The sequence below is a fragment of the Symphalangus syndactylus genome, chromosome 22 (assembly GCF_028878055.3).
Source record: "Symphalangus syndactylus isolate Jambi chromosome 22, NHGRI_mSymSyn1-v2.1_pri, whole genome shotgun sequence".
Taxonomy (NCBI): domain Eukaryota; kingdom Metazoa; phylum Chordata; class Mammalia; order Primates; family Hylobatidae; genus Symphalangus; species Symphalangus syndactylus.
Window position 1 is genome coordinate 80,479,260 of NC_072444.2, and position 18,953 is coordinate 80,498,212.

Sequence of the window (18,953 nt, forward strand, 5' to 3'; positions counted from 1 at the left end):
ACATTTGGAGCGCTAAGAGGGTAGTAGTGGAAAAATGATTATATTCAAAAATAAACTACACAGAAGCATTCTGTGAAACTTCTTTCTGATCTGAGCATTCAGCTAACAGAGTTAAACCATACTTTTGACTGAGCAGTTTTGAAACACTCTGTCTGTAGAAAATCCAACTGGACATTCGGAGCGCTAAGTGGGTAATAGTGGAAAAAGGAATATGTTCAAATATAAACTACACAGAATCATTGTATGAAACACCTTTCTGTTCTGTACATTCAACTAACAGAGTTGAAACTTACTTTTGATTTAGCCGTTCTGAAACACTCTTTCTGTAGAAACTGCAATTGGACATTCTGAGCCCTAAGAGGCCTATATTGGGAAAAATAATATATTCAAATAAAAACTACACAGAAGCATTGTGTGAAACTTATTTCTCATATGTGCGTTCAGGTAACAGAGTTAAACCATACTTTTGATTGCGCAGTTCTGAACCCTCTTTCTGTAGAAAATGCAATGTACATTCGGAGCGCTAAGAGGGTAATAGTGGAAAAAGCAATATATTCAAATATAAACTACACAGAAGCATTCTGTGAAACTTCTTTCTGTTCTTTGCATTCAACTAACTGATTTGAACCTTGCTTTTGATTGAGCCGTTCTGGAACACTCTTTCTGTAGAAAATGCAATTGGACATTCTGAGCGCTAAGAGGCCTATATTGGGAAAAAGAATATCTACAAATAAAAACTACAGAGAAGCATTCTGTGAAACTTGTTTCTGTTCTGTGCATTCAACTAAAAGTGTTGAACCTTATTTTTGATTGAGCCGTTCTGAAACACTCTTTCTGTAGAAAATGCAAGTGGACATTTGGAGCGCTAAGATAGTAATAGTGGAAAAAAGAATATCTCCAAATAAAAACTACACAGAAGCATTCTCTGAAACTCCTTTCTGTTCTCTGCATTCAACTAACAGAGCTGAGCCTTACTTTTGAAGGAGCAGTTCTGAAACACTCTTTGTGTAGAAACAGCCAGTGGAAATTCAGAGCGCTAAGAGGGTAATAGTCGAAAAAGGAATATCTTCAACTAAATACTACACAGAAGCATTCTGTGAAACTTCTTTCTGTTCTGTGCATTCAACTAAAAGAGTTGAACCTTAGTTTTGATTGAGCCGTTCTGAAACACTCTTTCTGTAGAAAATGAAAGTGGAGGTTCGGAGCGCTAAGAGGGTAATAGTGGAAAAAGGAATATCTTAAAATATAAACTACACAGAATCATTCTGTGAAACTTCTTTCTGATATGTGCATTCAGCTAACATAGTTAAACCATAGTTTTGATAGAGCAGTTCTGAACACTCTTTCTGTAGAAAATTCAACTGGACATTTGGAGCGCTAAGAGTTTGGTAGTGGAAAAAGGAATATATTCAAATATAAGCTACACAGAAGCATTCTGTGAAACTTCATTCTGATCTGAGCATTCAGCTAACAGTGTTAAACCATACTTTTGATTGAGGAGATTTGAAACACTCTGTGTGTAGAAAATGCAACTGGACATTCGGAGCGCTAAGTGGGTAATAATGGAAAAAGGAATATGTTCAAATATAAACTACACAGAAACATTGTATGAAACTTCTTTCTGTTCTGTGCATTCAGGTAACAGAGTTGAGCCTTACTTTTGATTGAGCCGTTCTGAAACACTCTTTCTGTAGAAACTGCAATTGGACATTCAGAGCGCTAAGAGGCCTATATTGGGAAAAATAATATCTTCAAATAAAAACTACACAGCAGCATTGTGTGAAACTTATTTCTGATATGTGCATTCAGCTAACACAGCTAAACCATACTTTTGATTGCGCAGTTCTGAACACTCTTTCTGTAGAAAATGTAAGTGGACATTCGGAGCGCTAATACGGTAATAGTGGGAAAAGGAATATATGAAATTATAAACTACACAGAAGCATTCTGTGAAACTTCTCTCAGTTCTGTGCATTCAACTAACTGATTTGAACCTTGCTTTTGATGGAGCCGTTCTGAAACACTCTTTCTGTAGAAACTGCAATCGGACATTCTGACCGCTAAAAGGCCTATATTGGGAAAAAGAATATCTACAAATAAAAACTACACAGAAGCATTCTGTGAAACTTCTTTCGGATCTGTGCATTGAACTAACAGAATAAAACCATACTTTTGATTGAGCCGTTCTGAACACTCTTTCTGTAGAAAATGTAAGTGGACATTAAGAGCGCTAAGAGGGTAATAGTTGAAAAAGGAATATATTCAAATAAAAAGTACACAGAAGCATTCTTTGAAACTTCTTTCTGTTCTGTGCATTCAACTAACAGAGTTGAACCTTACTTTTGATTGAGCCGTTCTGAAACACTCTTTCTGTAGAAACTGCAATTGAACTTTCTAAGCGCTAAGAGGCCAACATTGTTAAAAAGCATATCTTCAAATAAAAACTACACAGAAGCATTCTGTGAAACTTATTTCTGATCAGTGCATTCAGTTAACAGAGCTAAACCATACTTTTGATTGAGCAGTTATGAAACACTCGTTCTGTAGAAAATGCAAGTGGACATTCGGAGCGCTAAGATTGTAATAGAGGAAAAGGGAATATCTCCAAATAAAAACTACACAGAAGCATTCTCTGAGACTCCTTTCTGTTCTCTGCATTCAACGAACAGAGTTTAGCCTTACTTTTGAAGGAGCAGTTCTGAAACCCTCTTTGTGTAGAAACTGCCAGTGGATATTCGGAGCGCTAAGTGGGTAATAGTAAAAAAGGAATATCTTCAACTAAATACTACAGAGAATCATTCTGTGAAACTTCTTTCTGATATGTGCATTCAGCTAACAGAGTTAAACCATAGTTTTGATAGAGCAGTTCTGAACACTCTTTCTGTAGAAAATGCAACTGGACATTTTGAGCGCTAAGAGTTTAGTAGTGGAAAAAGGAATATATTCAAATATAAGCTACACAGAAGCATTCTGTGAAACTTCATTCTGATCTGAGCATTCAGCTAACAGAGTTAAAGCATACTTTTGATTGTGGAGATTTGATACACTCTGTCTGTAGAAAATGCAACTGGACATTCGGAGCGCTAAGTGGGTAATAATGGAAAAAGGAATATGTTCAAATATAAACTACACAGAAGCATTGTATGAAACTTCCTTCTGTTCTGTGCATTCAAGTAACAGAGTTGAGCCTTACTTTTGATTGAGCCGTTCTGAAACACTCTTTCTGTAGAAACTGCAATTGGACATTCTGAGCGCTAAGAGGCCTATATTGGGAAAAATAATATCTTCAAATAAAAACTACACAGCAGCATTGTGTGAAACTTATTTCTGATATGTGCATTCAGCTAACAGAGCTAAACCATACTTTTGATTGCGCAGTTCTGAACACTCTTTCTGTAGAAAATGCAAGTGGACATTCGGAGCGCTAATACGGTAATAGTGGGAAAAGGAATATATGAAATTATAAACTACACAGAAGCATTCTGTGAAACTTCTTTCAGTTCTGTGCATTCAAATAACTGATTTGAACCTTACTTTTGATGGAGCCGTTGTGAAACACTCTGTCTGTAGAAACTGCAAACGGACATTCTGACCGCTAAAAGTCCTATATTGGGAAAAAGAATATCTACAAATAAAAACTACACTGAAGCATTCTGTGAAACTTCTTTCGGATCTGTGCATTGAACTAACAGAGTAAAACCATACTTTTGATTGAGCCATTCTGAACACTCTTTCTGTAGAAAATGTAAGTGGACATTCAGAGCGCTAAGAGGGTAATAGTTGAAAAAGGAATATATTCAAATAAAAAGTACACAGAAGCATTCTGTGAAACTTCTTTCTGTTCTGTGCATTCAACTAACAGAGTTGAACCTTACATTTGATTGAGCCGTTCTGAAACACTCTTTCTGTAGAAACTGCAGTTGGACTTTCTAAGCGCTAAGAGGCCTACATTGTTAAAAAGAATATCTTCAAATAAAAACTACACAGAAGCATTCTGTGAAACTTATTTCTGATCAGTGCATTCAGTTAACAGAGCTAAACCATACTTTTGATTGAGCAGTTATGAAACACTCGTTCTGTAGAAAATGCAAGTGGACATTCGGAGCGCTAAGATTGTAATAGAGGAAAAGGGAATATCTCCAAATAAAAACTACACAGAAGCATTCTCTGAGACTCCTTTCTGTTCTCTGCATTCAACTAACAGAGTTTAGCCTTACTTTTGAAGGAGCAGTTCTGAAACACTCTTTGTGTAGAAACTACCAGTGGACATTCGGAGCGCTAAGTGGATAATAGTCAAAAAAGGAATATCTTCAACTAAATACTACACAGAAGCATTCTGTGAAACTTCTTTCTGTTCTGTGCATTCAACTAAAAGAGGTGAACCTTATTTTTATTGAGCCGTTCTGAAACACTCTTTCTATAGAAACTGCAATTGGACATTCTGAGCGCTAAGAGGCCTATATTGGTAAAAAGAATATCTTCATATAAACACTACACAGAAGCATTCTGTGAAACTTCTTTCTGATCTCTGCATTCAACTAACAGAGTTAAACCATACTTTTGATTGAGCAGTTCTGAAACACTCTTTCTATAGAAAATGCAACTGGACATTTGGAGCGGTAAGTGGGTAATAGTGGAAAAAGTAATATCTTCAAATATCAACTACACAGAATCATTCTGTGAAACTTCTTTCTGATCTGTGCATTCAGCTAACAGAATTAAACCATACTTTTGATTGAGCAGCTCTGAAAACTCTTTCTGTAGAAAATGCAACTGGACATTTGGAGCGCTAAGAGGGTAGTAGTGGAAAAAGGGATATATTCAAATACAAACTACACAGAAGCATTCTGTGAAACTTCTTTCTGTTCTTTGCATTCAACTAACTGAGTTGAACCTTACTTTTGATGCAGCCGTTCTGAAACACTCTTTCTGTAGAAACTGCAATTGGACATTCTGAGCGCTAAGAGGCCTATATTGGGAAAAAGAATATCTTCAAATAAAAACTACACAGAAGCATTCTGTTAAACTTATTTCTGATATTGGCATTCAGCTAATAGAGTTAAACCACAGTTTGATTGAGCAGTTCTGAACACTCTTTCTGTAGAAAATGCAAGTGGACATTCGGAGCGCTAAGAGGGTAATAGTGGAAAAAGGAATATATTCAAATATAAACTACACAGAAGCGTTCTGTGAAACTTCTTTCTGTTCTGTGCATTCAACTAAAAGAGTTGAACCTTACTTTTGATTGAGCAGTTCTGAAACACTCTTTCGGTAGATACTGCAACTGGACATTTGGAGCGCTAAGTGGGTAATAGTGGAAAAAGGAATATCTTCAAATATAAACTACACAGAAGCATTGTATGAAACTTCTTTCTGTTCTGTGCATTCAACTAACACTATTGAAGCTTATTTTTGATTGAACAGTTCTGTAACACTCTTTCTGTAGATACTGCAATTGGACATTCAGAGCGCTAAGTGGCCTATATTGGGAAAAAGAATTTCTTCAAATAAAAACTACACAGAAGCATTCTGTGAAACTTCTTTCTGATCTGTTCATACAGCTAACAGAGTTAAACCATTCTTTTGATTGAGCAGTTCTGACCACTCTTTCTGTAGAAAATGCAAGTGGACATTCGGAGCGCTAAGATTGTAATAGTGGAAAATGGAATATCTCCAAATAAAAACTACACAGAAGCATTCTCTGAAACTCCTTTCTGTTCTCTGCATTCAACTAACAGAGCTGAGCCTTACTTTTGAAGTAGCAGTTCTGAAACACTCTTTGTGTAGAAACTGCCAGTGGACATTCGGAGCACTAAGACGGTAATAGTCGAAAAAGGAATATCTTCAACTAAATACTACACTGAAGCATTCTGTGAAACTTCTTTCTGTTCTGTGCATTCAACTAAAAGAGTTGAACCTTAGTTTTGATTGAGCCGTTCTGAAACACTCTTTCTGTAGAAAATGCAAGTGGAGATTCGGAGCGCTAAGAGGGTAATAGTGGAAAAAGTAATATCTTCAAATATCAACTACACAGAATCATTCTGTGAAACTTCTTTCTGATCTGTGCATTCAGCTAACAGAGTTAAACCATACTTTTCATTGAGCAGTTCTGAACACTCTTTCTGTAGAAAATGCAACTGGACATTTGGAGCGCTAAGAGGGTAGTAGTGGAAAAAGGAATATATTCAAATATAAACTACACAGAAGCATTCTGTGAAACTTCTTTCTGATCTGAGCATTGAGCTAACAGAGTTAAAGCATACTTTTGATTGAGCAGTTTTGAAACACTCTGTCTGTAGAAAATGCAACTGGACATTCGGAGCGCTAAGTGGGTAACAGTGGAAAAAGGAATATGTTCAAATATAAACTACACAGAAGCATTGTATGAAACTTCTTTCTGTTCTGTGCATTCAACTAACAGTGTTGAACCTTACTTTTGATTGAGCCGTTCTGAAACACTCTTTCTGTAGAAACTGCAATTGGACATTCTGCGCGCTAAGAGGCCTATATTGGGAAAAATAATATCTTCAAATAAAAACTACACAGAAGCATTGTGTGAAACTTATTTCTGATATGTGCATTCAGCTAACAGAATTAAACCATACTTTTGATTGCGCAGTTCTGAACACTCTTTCTGTAGAAAATGCAAGTGGACATTCGGAGCGCTAAGAGGGTAATAGTGAAAAAGGAATATATTCAAATCTAAACTACACAGAAGCATTCTGTGAAACTTCGTTCTGTTCTTTGCATTCAACTAAAAGAGTTGAACTATATTTTTGATTGAGCCTTTCTGAAACACTCTTCCTGTAGAAACATTCAGGCTGTAGATATCACCAGTGTACCTTGCCTTCCTGGTAATAATGACATAATCTTTCTTCCTCCCCTGGCCACTCTCAGCCTTGGAAGTTACTGGCTAGTGGATAGTAGATACTGGATGAGCCATCACACGGTGGCCCTGGCACAGAAAGCCTGGGTGACACGGCTCCACACAGCATAATTCAGACGGGCTGTGGGAAATATCATGTGTGGAAGCAATGTCGTTTCAACAAAGAACTCAGCAGGATAAATACGACCAATCTCATGTCTCACAAATGATCACTTGTGTCTGAATGTCTTCCATTTCTGTTCGTATTCATGCCTTATGGGTTAAGTCTCATCCCCAAGTATGTTTCTAGTGAATATGAAAGACCCTATTGTCACATATTTCTTTCTTTATATGCAACTACCACCATTTCATTAACTTTTGCTTAAAGGAACAATTTTTAAAAGTAATCTGACATGTTACTTTACCATTTTTTGATCAATTTATTTTGTGTCTTCTTTACATATATTTTGAAGGGCCATATCTGAAACAGAACTTTCCTTTTTCATTAAAAAACTAGCATATGTGGGCTATGTGCCTTTATATTCATTTTATTGACTATTTTACAATGAACAGTCTTATATTTTACTTTATACTAATTCCTCCAGATTAATGACAAGTATTTAACCTAACATGTTGATCCATCTCACTTAATATTAGTTTAACTTCAATTAATTCCTTCCTTTTTACTCATAATCAACATTTTTCCTGATGAGAAATTAAGAAAGAAGATATGTTTGGCACCTCTGTCCATATCTTTGCCCATTTCTTACTCCTCTAAGAAGGCAAGAGATTCTAATCTGATTACACATTACCAATTAATTGGGCCACATTTACTTGTGGGCCATCTGGCTGAATATTTTTTAATCATGAGCAAACCATGGTGCTCTTCTTCTCTCTTGCCCCTGCCTTAACGCAGTAAGGCATTTTCCTTGGCTTATTTCCTTCTCATTGCAGCAGAGTTGAAATGTGAGACGGGGTGTAGCTTCTCCTAACCCCTGGCACATCATCTGATGGAACTGAAGAGTGAGAAATGACCTCCACGGACCTGGAGCCTCAGCTTCAGGTCTCCACCGAGATGCCACATTGGAGGCAAGCTCAACGCAATGCCTTTATTAGAAACGTTTTTAAAAGGGAACCCGTATTCACGTTTGTCAGGACACTGCTCATCTCTCTAGTTGAACCCGTATAACTTACTTTATAAGATGGTAAGATACAAAGACTCTTAATCTTCCATCTACCAGGACTCTTGACATAAATTGAAAGCTCACTTATAACAGCTCTAGCATCCCAAGTGCCTTTGACTACACTCCAATTTAACTTATTGTTCAGTTTTTATATAAATGTCTTCCTTATATTGTGCTTAATTTTCTTATTAATTTAACATTTTCAGAAGAATACTCATTCTGAGAAGTTCACAAATCAGTTAGGCTTAAGTTTTTAAATAAATGTTTTAAAAATATTAAAGGCACACGTATGAAACAATGATACTAGACTTAATTATGGAGAGCAGCCTCCCCTACAAATTTCAGCCACAACACAAGAGCAGTAAGCAGATCAGTCCCCTCACCTTCATTCCAACATTTCAAGTGACTGGGGAAAGAATAGGGACAAAATAAAATAAATCAAAATAAAGGTTTCTTGTGGAACACTGAAAAATTATTATGTGCTAAAGTGTAAGAATGCTTTATATCCATCCCATCGTTTGTCCTGGGAGGTACTTTCTATTATTGATTTCATTTGACAAATGAGGAAACAGAGGTCTGAATAGGTAGAGAAACAATTGTCAACTTTCTACTTCTTAGTATAACTTTACTACCTCTGAGGCCTGCCTGCATTCCTGCACTGGGGTTTCATGGACATTGCTCGAGACCACTGGCCCTATGTCTGTCATCTTTTATGTTTCATTTATAAACACCCTCAGCTCTTGATCTGTGAGGGTCTTAATAAATAGAGCTGTATTAAATTTTTGCGCTTTAAAAATAATATATGATATTAAGAAATAGTATTTCTGATAACAGCTTAAGCCATAATATGAAGTGTGCTGATACAAGAGGAGTTTGTAGGTCTTAAAAAAACAAACAAAAAAAAAACTAAGCTTTAATTTAGTACAAGTTTCTGACTTTCCTGCTAAAATTTATCTAGGAGTATATATAAAGAAAAGGCCTTATTGAATAAACTGGTAAATGCATCTCTCAAGTTTTATTTTATATTCAACATAATATGAAGTAAAAATAAAAATAAAATACAACTAAGAAATATAGCATTGGCTACTTTTCGAAACATTTCTCCACAAAATAGGGGGTAAAATATGAAAAAGTTTTGACACAATGTTTTGAGTCTCTATTTATTTATAACCTAAAGGAAATAAGAATTTGATATGCCTCAAGGAAAAAAAATCCAACGAAGAGTTTTTTTGTGGGGGAAAGAAAGCCTACTATCCAGCCTCAGAGATTAGATTTAAAAGCCAAAGAAAACTTTGTTAGATTATAGTGTGACAGAGCAAACCAATCTTTAAATCTACCAAAACACTTCTAGAATGCTAGAACACAGTATGTGTGAGAAAATAACAAGTGTTTTGAGAAACATCATTTTTTAATGTCCTAAACCACTGACTTACAACATATGAAAAGATGTGGCATGACACGAATTTGAGAATATATACTGTAGAACAGCTATTAACAAGCTTTTCTTGGTACTGAAGTGTGTTCCACAAAACAGTTTTTACTCTTACATGAAGAAGACAGTGAACCAAAGTAAATTAAACTACCAGAAACAGGTGTTAGCTTGACATTAAGAACCCACAAATCTACATTTGTTTCCATTCCTAAAAATCAGCTTTCAATTAATAATAATATAATCATTAAAAAATATATATTTTTAAAGCGTCTGTTTACTTTCCTTAACTTGTAAATCACTACTGGTGTTTCCAACTCTCTTAGTGAATTTAAATGACAATATCATTCCTTAATTTTTCTATGACCTGAAAACGTCCGATTAGAAAATGAGCAAATTGCTCACAATGCTGATAAAAATCAAAGTAAAAGCTTGTATTTAAGAACATCAGTCTCTACTAAAACGAGAAATACCTAAAAATACGAATATATCCGAAATGTCGCAAAGCACATAAACCAGGTTGAAATAAAAATTTGAATGGGCAATTATGTAACATAAAGCCAGATAACCCAACCAGTTCATACATTTTATACTCAATATAGGATATTATAAATTAGATAGTTACTGATGAGATAATAGCTTTTATAGTTAACTCTGTAGTAATTAAGCAGGATGGCAAGGCAGCAAAGAGGTCAAATTAATTTCTGAGTTCTTCCATTTATCTTTAGAAATGATAGGGAAAATTCTAACTCCAAAAGTGTTTTGTGGGAATCTAAAGAACAGTTTTGACAAAGAGGGGGTCTCAAGAAAGCATTTATGATTAAGCAACCTGACATAAACAGTAACTGCAAATTATTAGAACCAGTTGATGTTTATCTAAATGGATAAATCATTCATCTGAATAATTATCAACCCAGACAAACTATAGGCCCTGAAATTGCAATTATGAAAGAGAACCAATCAAATGTTAAGACCAAATTTAAAATTTTAGCAATGGTAGAAACTATGAATCATAAAATGCTACCTTTGACTCAAGAAATGCAACCCTTGGTTAGACAGCATATTAAAAACTAGATGGCTAATGAGGTATTTGTATGGTTTCTTTTTATACTTGTTTTTGTGACATTAAGAATCTCAAAGAATCACAAATTCAAATAAAGCAATAGGCCTCTTCTCTCTGAGTTTAGCTTAGACCTTCCCTTACCTAACACGTCTGAACGTGTTCTTTGTTCTTGAACAAGATTTCGCCATTAAAACTCACACAGAAAGAACTTGTCAAGACTTTACTAAACAAAGTTTAGGATGTTTCTAATTTTCATTAAAAAATAGTGTAGGAATTTTAATGAGATTACATAATTTCTAAGTCAGTTATTTAAGACCCACCAAATTACAATAATTTATTTCTTTCAGGAAAAAAAAAAAACTAGCCATCAGCCTGCTGTCCGGCTTCATCAGCTCTAGACGCAAACAGGAAACTATGGCAATATTCCATTGAGAGCTGATGGTGGTTTATACCAAGTAGTGTCAGTGCAAATTACCTCAACAGGCATTCAGTTTAAAAGTAGACTTGCAGGATTTCCTGATGGATTGAATCTGGGAAAACTAGAAATAGCAGGTAAGGATAACTTCATAGAGTTTGGTTTAAATTATCGAAGAATAAAACTGTCATTTATTGAGCTGGCCAAGTTGCGGCAGAACCAGGTTTAGGGAGAAAATCAGAGGGTCAATTTTGCAAATAATAACCTTGAGTTACTTATTAGATTTCAAGAAGTGATATCAACTAGGTGGCTCAATGTACAATTCTAGAGTTCTACAGCACAATGAAGGCTGGGGATTAAACACTTGAAAATCGGCAGTATACGCATAGGAGTTAAAGCATGACACCATCTGAGATAAAAAAGAAAATGCATTTAAATAAAGTAAATAAATGCCAGAATCATCCCTTCTGTGCTGTAACTGAGAAATCAGGAAGATGGTGGTGAACGAAGGAACGCAGGAAGCAGCAGCTGTAACAAGGTGAATGGAACTGACAATACTGTGACCTGGAACCCAGGTGACAAACATGTTTCAAGGAGAAGTCAGTGATTACCTGTGTCAAATTCTGTGAAAAGGACTAAAAGTTGAAGAATATGGAGATCAATGTTGTCCTTGGCAACAACAAATTTTGGACAGTAGAAAAGGAGAAGGCAGATTGGGGTGGAATCTTTAAAAACCAAGATGAAAGGATTTGGGTATAATGGGTGCATGGAGTTTTGCTCTGAGGATCAGAGAACGGAGGCAGTATCTTGAGAGATTTGTAGAATGTGGAAAGGTATTTTAAAATAAGAATAATTGTAGCATGTTTGCATATGAAGAATATTATTAATTAGCAAGAGGAGAATTGATGATGCAGAAGAAAGGGAAAAGTTGGGGGAATGATGTTCCTGCATTAGGTGAGAGGTGACAGTGTCTGGCACACAGGTAGAGGGCTTAGCATTTCCTATGAACACACTGTGGCCTCTTAGGGCACCTTCTCCATGGCACCCACAGTGACAGTTTCTCGTATTAAACCAGACCATAAGGTATGGCTGGTTACAAACTCCTCAGTGGCTTTCCATCTCATTCAAAGTAAAAGCCTGAGGTGTTACGGAGGCCTACAAGGAACTATGTAATTTGGCTCCATTACCCCGCTGTCCCCTTCTGCTCTCACTGTCCTTTTGCTGACTACAGCCCAGTCAGACAGAACTCCTTACCCTCCCTCAAACACACCAGACACCTGCACGCCTCTGTACCTGCAAAGTCTGTGCTCTTAACAACTAGGCTATTCTGCAGGGCTTGCCTTCTCTTTTCATTTGTGCCTTTGCTCACATTTCACCTGCTTAATGAAGTCTTTCCTGACCTTGTAACCCTCCACCCTCCACGTGTACTTCTTCTCCTTAGCACTCACCAATACACGACATATTAAGAGTTTTAAATATTTTCTTTGATAATTGTCTTACCCCTTTAGATTTTAAGAGAACACAAATTTTTACCCGTCGTTCACTGCTATATATCCAGCAGCTAAATTACTATCCATCACATATTACATGTTCAGTAAGTTTGCCAGATAAATGAATAAAATGATATTTTAGGGCTTAACCTCAAATTTTTACTACTTTGCATAAAAATCCTAAAACAACAATGTTTAAACTATATGCAATCATGTACACTAGAGGGTATTGTAGTTTTCAGTGAGATTTCTCGTAAGACTAGAAGGCAAAAATAAATACTGGTAACTAGAGCACTGGTGAAAGTTTACAAAATAAATACATTTCCTACTTTGTAATTGGAAGAAACCAGGCCCTCTCGCAAAGGTTTTTGATATGACACCAAGTACAGATAAATGCTACAGGATAATAATAATATAAAAAAGATTCTTTTTCTACTTAATTGTGCGGAGCCTGATATATTTATGGATCTTTAGGTAAACAATAGTTTTTTTTAAAAAAAACATTTCCAAGGCTCTGGTATCTATTGTAAAGAAAAGCAGTGAATCGCAGGAATTCTGTAAACTATTTGACTAAATTTGGCTGCCAATCTCTACCATGTTTTCCAAACATTTGTTCAGAAAGATTCCTCTTAGTCCCTGTTACTAGTATACACAATAGCTGTTATTTGCTGATTATTATGCAGATATTGTCCTCCTTTGATCTTGATATACAATAATTAATCATACAACAGATGTGAGCTGTGTTGTATTCTTTATTATCCCCATTTTTAACAGAAGGGAACTGGGGCTTAGAAAAATCAGATAACTGGCCTGTGATCACATTTCTGATTTGTGTCTAATCTGGGATTCAAACCAAAAAAGCCAACTCCAGAATTCACAACCTGAACCACTTTGCTCAGCTATTGCCTCGGGCTTCCTGTGTCAGCCACACAACCTCAGGAACCCTACAGTCATCGAGCTGGAGACTCGTATTTGTCCATGGAAAGTGTCTTTGTTTCGAAAGAGCTAATAAAGAATTCACATTAAGGCAAAAGACAATTGAAAAGAAATTGCTGGCTTCAAACACGCAGCCAAGAAGATAACACCCGGATTCCAAAAGATTCTGATGCAATCTAAGCTAACTTGATTGATTATATCTATCAGCTTAATTATCTTTTAATATTTATATATTATTTCTTAAATTCTTAAAACTCAACATGAAATTTTAAAGAGAACAGAAAAGAACTTATTATAAAGTACCACTAAGATAAATGTCTGAAAACCTAATTTCTAATTTCATTTCTTTGTCAGTCTAACTGATTGCATTCCTTAACATAGGTGAGCCTATGTTTTTTCACATATAAAATTGGCAGACTAAATCATATTTCTCTATTCCTTTCTTCTCTGTGGATTCTAATATCCTTAAAATAAAGTTTTCTCTTAAATTTATTCTTGCTAATTTGAAAAATGTTCAACAAACATCTCAATTTTTGCAAAGTCTTATTAGACTTATGTCTATTGTATTATTCTTAAGAAAATGGTTCATTATAAAAAATATTTGGTTCCGTAATTTAGTATTTTGTACAACTAAAGAAGTTAACTTATATAAAATATTAGCAAATAATTAAATAATTTTGAGTATTCATTTGCATTATCCATTCTAAGTTATAAATTGGTGTAAGACTACAGATTTAATGCAGAGACTGGATGCTGACTAATCATTTTGATGTAAGCTTACAAAGAATAATTTCAACACTCTCCAAACTGGAATGATTTATTAGCATGTCATGCTATTTATTGTGTGATATGATAAATATAATATGATTCATCATGACATTCTATAAATATTGCAAAGGATTATTAAAGCGATAAAATCCATTGGCAGAAATATAATGAGACCATGTCACATTTGTACGAAAGCTACATGATAAGAGGCTGTTGTAACCTTAGACGGATTTAAAGTGAGAATTCTTAGAACAACAAAGCAAAAGAAAACAATCCTAAATCGTACCTAGGGTTCAATTAAGAGCAGCTGTTGAGAGCAGGGAATAATACGGAAGTACAGAAAGCTTATCATCTGCACTGCCATGGGATGGACAATTTTTCAATACAGGGACTATTCTTTAAATAGTTAATCTAAAATATTTCAGACAAAATTTGGAATAACCACTGCACTGAATCAACATGTCTAAGTAAAACTACAAATGGCAGCATATATGTGAGTGTATATATATATACACATGCTTATATTTAGTTTAAAAATTGGTATGAATGTGAAAACTCATATCAGGCTGTATTTTTAGGCATTTAAAATTTTACTTTGTCAAATAATTTTTATTTCTTCCATAACATTACAAAAATATAACCCTTTGGAGGAAAGGTTATTATAAGGGAAATTTCATTTTCTAAGTAGAGGCTTTTTAGGTTTCTGATGCTTTTACAGACAGAATTTGCCAAAGATTTTGTTTCTTATAGTTCAAAATATGGTTAACTAGTGGCCAACAATCTTTGGCATCGATTTGGAAGTAAGTATTCAACACAACACGATTGTTATGTCTTTACCAATGATTTTTGAATCATATACACAGTGTTTTAAAAGCCGCTTTGCAGTCATCTTCCTTGAGATTGTAAATTGTTCTCGCACATTATTTAAAATATCCTGAGAATAAGCACTAATTACTACTTTACAATTGAGCAAAGAAAAACATATTCTATAATTCTAGGATAAGCAACCACAATGATTGTTGAAAGCACTTTTTTGTGAGGAAATCAAGTTAACTCTGACAACAGAGAGATACGGAGCCTGTGTCTCTCACCACATTAATGAAATCTTTACGGGCTACAAATCTTTCGGTTTCTAACAATAATTTTTATGCTATTATATTTATTAACCACTTTTGCTTCATTTCTTTCTGAAAGTTGTTTCAACTTATCTATTTCCCTATATATGGACAATCTGGAATGCAAATATATATATAATAACAATCTGGAATGCAAATTGATTAATGACTATACATATAATCTTTGTTATACTCCTGTGATAAAGATATACAAGTCAAACACAAACAAACAAAGAAAAAAAACTTACCTTTATTTTATGGCAGCATGGCACATTTGAAATAAAATTGGAAAAGATAGGTATTATTAGGTACATACACCCTTTAAAATATTTAGATCTTTCTCTTTTTTATTTTTAAAATGTTATTTCCAGGAGCATAGATTCAAGCTGCCCTGAATAGACACTTCCTCAAATATCTTAGCTCTATTGTGCTTTTACATTGTATGTATTCTTTCAGGCCCCCAACTTTTATTTTCATTAAAAGAAAATCAGTTTAAAAGACCTGATTCAGATGTACTTATATTTGCTAAAGGAATAAAAGTAATTATTAGAAAATCTTTCTTTCTTTTTAAGGATTGTTAGAGCTAATCATATATTAGCATTCAGATAAATTTCAAATCACCAATAATTTGTCTTTAAATTTGGTCATCAGAGGACCAAACCGTAATTCTCTAATGAGAGTGGAACTACCTAGGAGCTTGGCCCAGAGGACAAGGGTTGTGCTAGTTCCCTGGACTGGTTCACGGCTGAGTCCTCGAATTTGAAGGCAACCATCTATAATGGGAGAGGCCAGAGGATTTGCAGCTGAGCTTCCTCAGCAAAATACTTAACTCCTCATCAGCTGTGTAACCTTCATAATATGTCAGTTTCCTCTTGCTGCATAACAGATTACAACAAAATTAGAAGTGTAACACAACACAAGTGTATTATTTCACATTTTCCATGGGTCAGGAATCTGAGTGTGTGACTCAACTGCATCCTCTGCTCTGGGTCTCACAAGTCTGAAATCAAGGTGTCAACCGGTCTGCAATTCTCACATGAAACTCGGAGGTCTTTTTCCAGTCTCATTCTGATTGATGGCAGAACTCAGCTTCTTGCAGTTAGAGGACTGACGTCCCTGTTTCTCTGCTGGTTGTCAACGAGAGTTGCTTTCAGCTCTTGGAGGCCACCTTCAGATCCAAGCCATATGGCCCTCTCAACACATAGCAGCTTACTTCTCTAAAGCTAGAGGAAACTCTCCAGCCTGCTATAAGGGAGGCTTATGTAACAAGAAATAATCCCAAGAGGATCACTCTTGTGGTATAATTTGCTTAGTTATATTCACACACACCAATTCCACTTAAAGGTAGGGTATTAAACAAAGCACATGTACACAGGAGACAAAACAGATGTACAGAGATTTTACTCTGCCATAAGTCTGCTGAGTGACCTTTGTCAAGTTACATCTCAGTATATGAATAAGCTTAGCACCTATCTCAAAAGTTTGGTAGAAAGAAAAGTTAACACAGGCTGGGTACAGTGGCTTATGCCTGTATTGCCAGCACTTTGGGAGGTCGAAATGGGAGGATAGCTTGAGGCCAGGAGTTCAAGACAAGCCTGGATCGCAGAGTGAGGTCTCATCTCTACAAAAAAAATAATAAAATTGGTCATGTGTGGTGGCAACACCTGCAGTCTCAGCTACCTGGGGGTCTGAGGTGGGAGGATTGCTTGAGCCCAAAGGGAGTCAAGACTGCAGTCAGCCACCGTTGCACCACTGCACTCCAGCCTGGGCAGCAAAGTGAGACTCTGTCACAAAAAAAAAAAAAAAAAGGCCGGGCGCGGTGGCTCACGCTTGTAATCCCAGCACTTTGGGAGGCTGAGGCGAGCGGATCACGAGGTCAGGAGATCGAGACCACGGTGAAACCCCGTCTCTACTAAAAATACAAAAAAATTAGCCGGGCGTGGTGGTGGCGCCTGTAGTCCCAGCTACTTGGAGGCTGAGGCAGGAGAATGGCGTGAACCCGGGAGGTGGAGTTTGCAGTGAGCCAAGATTGTGCCACTGCACTCCAACCTGGGTGACAGAGTGAGACTCCGCCTCAAAAAAAAAAAAGGGGGGGAGGAGGGCAGCATAAAAAAATTCTCAGAGCAACGTCTATGGTCTGGACTCAGTGAATGGCAGCTATTTTTAGACTTCGCCCAGTAACTCAAAAGGCCCCATGCCCTCTGCCACATTACATTACGCTCATGATTAACAATGCAAAACTTTTGCATAGCTGCCAAGTATGGTGACTCATTCCCTCTTTAAAGACTATAGTTAGTGTTACCTTGCATAAACATAGGTTAAGTATTTGAGTATCAGTTGTTTAAATGAGCTGATATGTGACAAAATGTAACCAGGCTTTTAGAATGAATGAATCTAATAAGCTTAATCAAGAACTTACAGTAATAGATTTCTTACTTATGAATAGAAAATCACTTAAATGAACTCTGATTGTTAAAAATGACATAGACAAATATTAGTATCAGTAGGCATAATTTTCTCCTATATTAACTCCAACATATATGATTTTAACAATTTTGAAATCTCCCCAAATGTTTTCTGTGATTTCTCACCATTATCTGGGGGAAAACAGAACAAAGCTATGATTTGCTAGGGTCAAGCAACGATTCCGTTCTGACAGCCCTATAGCTAACACTGTTCATGCTTTTTGATCTGCATTTCTTTGAATACTGTGCCTGTGTCTGGGAAAATTTCACCTTATAAATTCTTCTCTAAGATGAAAGCAAAAACCCAATTTCCTTTGCATCTAGAACACAGGCCTATAACCCAAGTAAGAAGAAGAATGCCAGGTAAGACTGAGTATTGACTTCACTTTTTATCAATGAAGGAGGGAGAAACTTGGATTTGAAATTTCGCATTTTGTGACTGACAAAACCTGGTACAAAGTTTTGCTAATGTCGTAAAACTACAGTGACTCGTACACCTGTAATTGTTTGGGGATCACATTAGTGAAGTAGTCGGACAGCATATAACTCTGCTAGGATTTCTGATAAAAAAAAATATGTTTCAATTGAAATTTGTAAGTTAACTTTTAAAACAAATTATTTTAGACGTGCTGTTTTGATTATCTTATTAATATTTAAATTTTACTGTTGCACCCAAAAATCAGTTATGCCTTTCAAAGATTGTTTTAAGAGTTGGCTCCATCTTTGTGGTGGGCAGAACTAGGCCATATCCCCCAAGAATGTCCGCATTCTAATCTCTGTACACCTGTGAATATGTTAGGTTACATGGCACAGGGAAAGTTAAGATTGCTAGCCAATTGGCCTCAAAATAGGTAGATTATTTAGAGTCATCCCAGCAAGCCCAGTGACATCAGAATGGTCTTTAAAATGGGAAAGAGAAGCTGAAGAGCGAGAGTCAGAGGGAGATGTGACTATGGAAGAAAGAAACAGAGAGAGCAGTGTTGCTGGCTTTGAGGATGCTGTGGGACCAAAGGAATGCGGGTGGCCCCTGCCGGATAGAAAAAGAAAGGAAATGGACCCTGTAGAACCTCCAGAAAGGAATTCAGTCCTGCTGATACCTCGATTTCAGCCCACTGAGACCCTTGTTGAATTTCTAAGATACATAATTTAAGATAATGGATTTCTGGGGTTTTAGCCACCAAGCCATTAGAGGTAATTTGTTACAGCAGCTGCATAGAACTAAC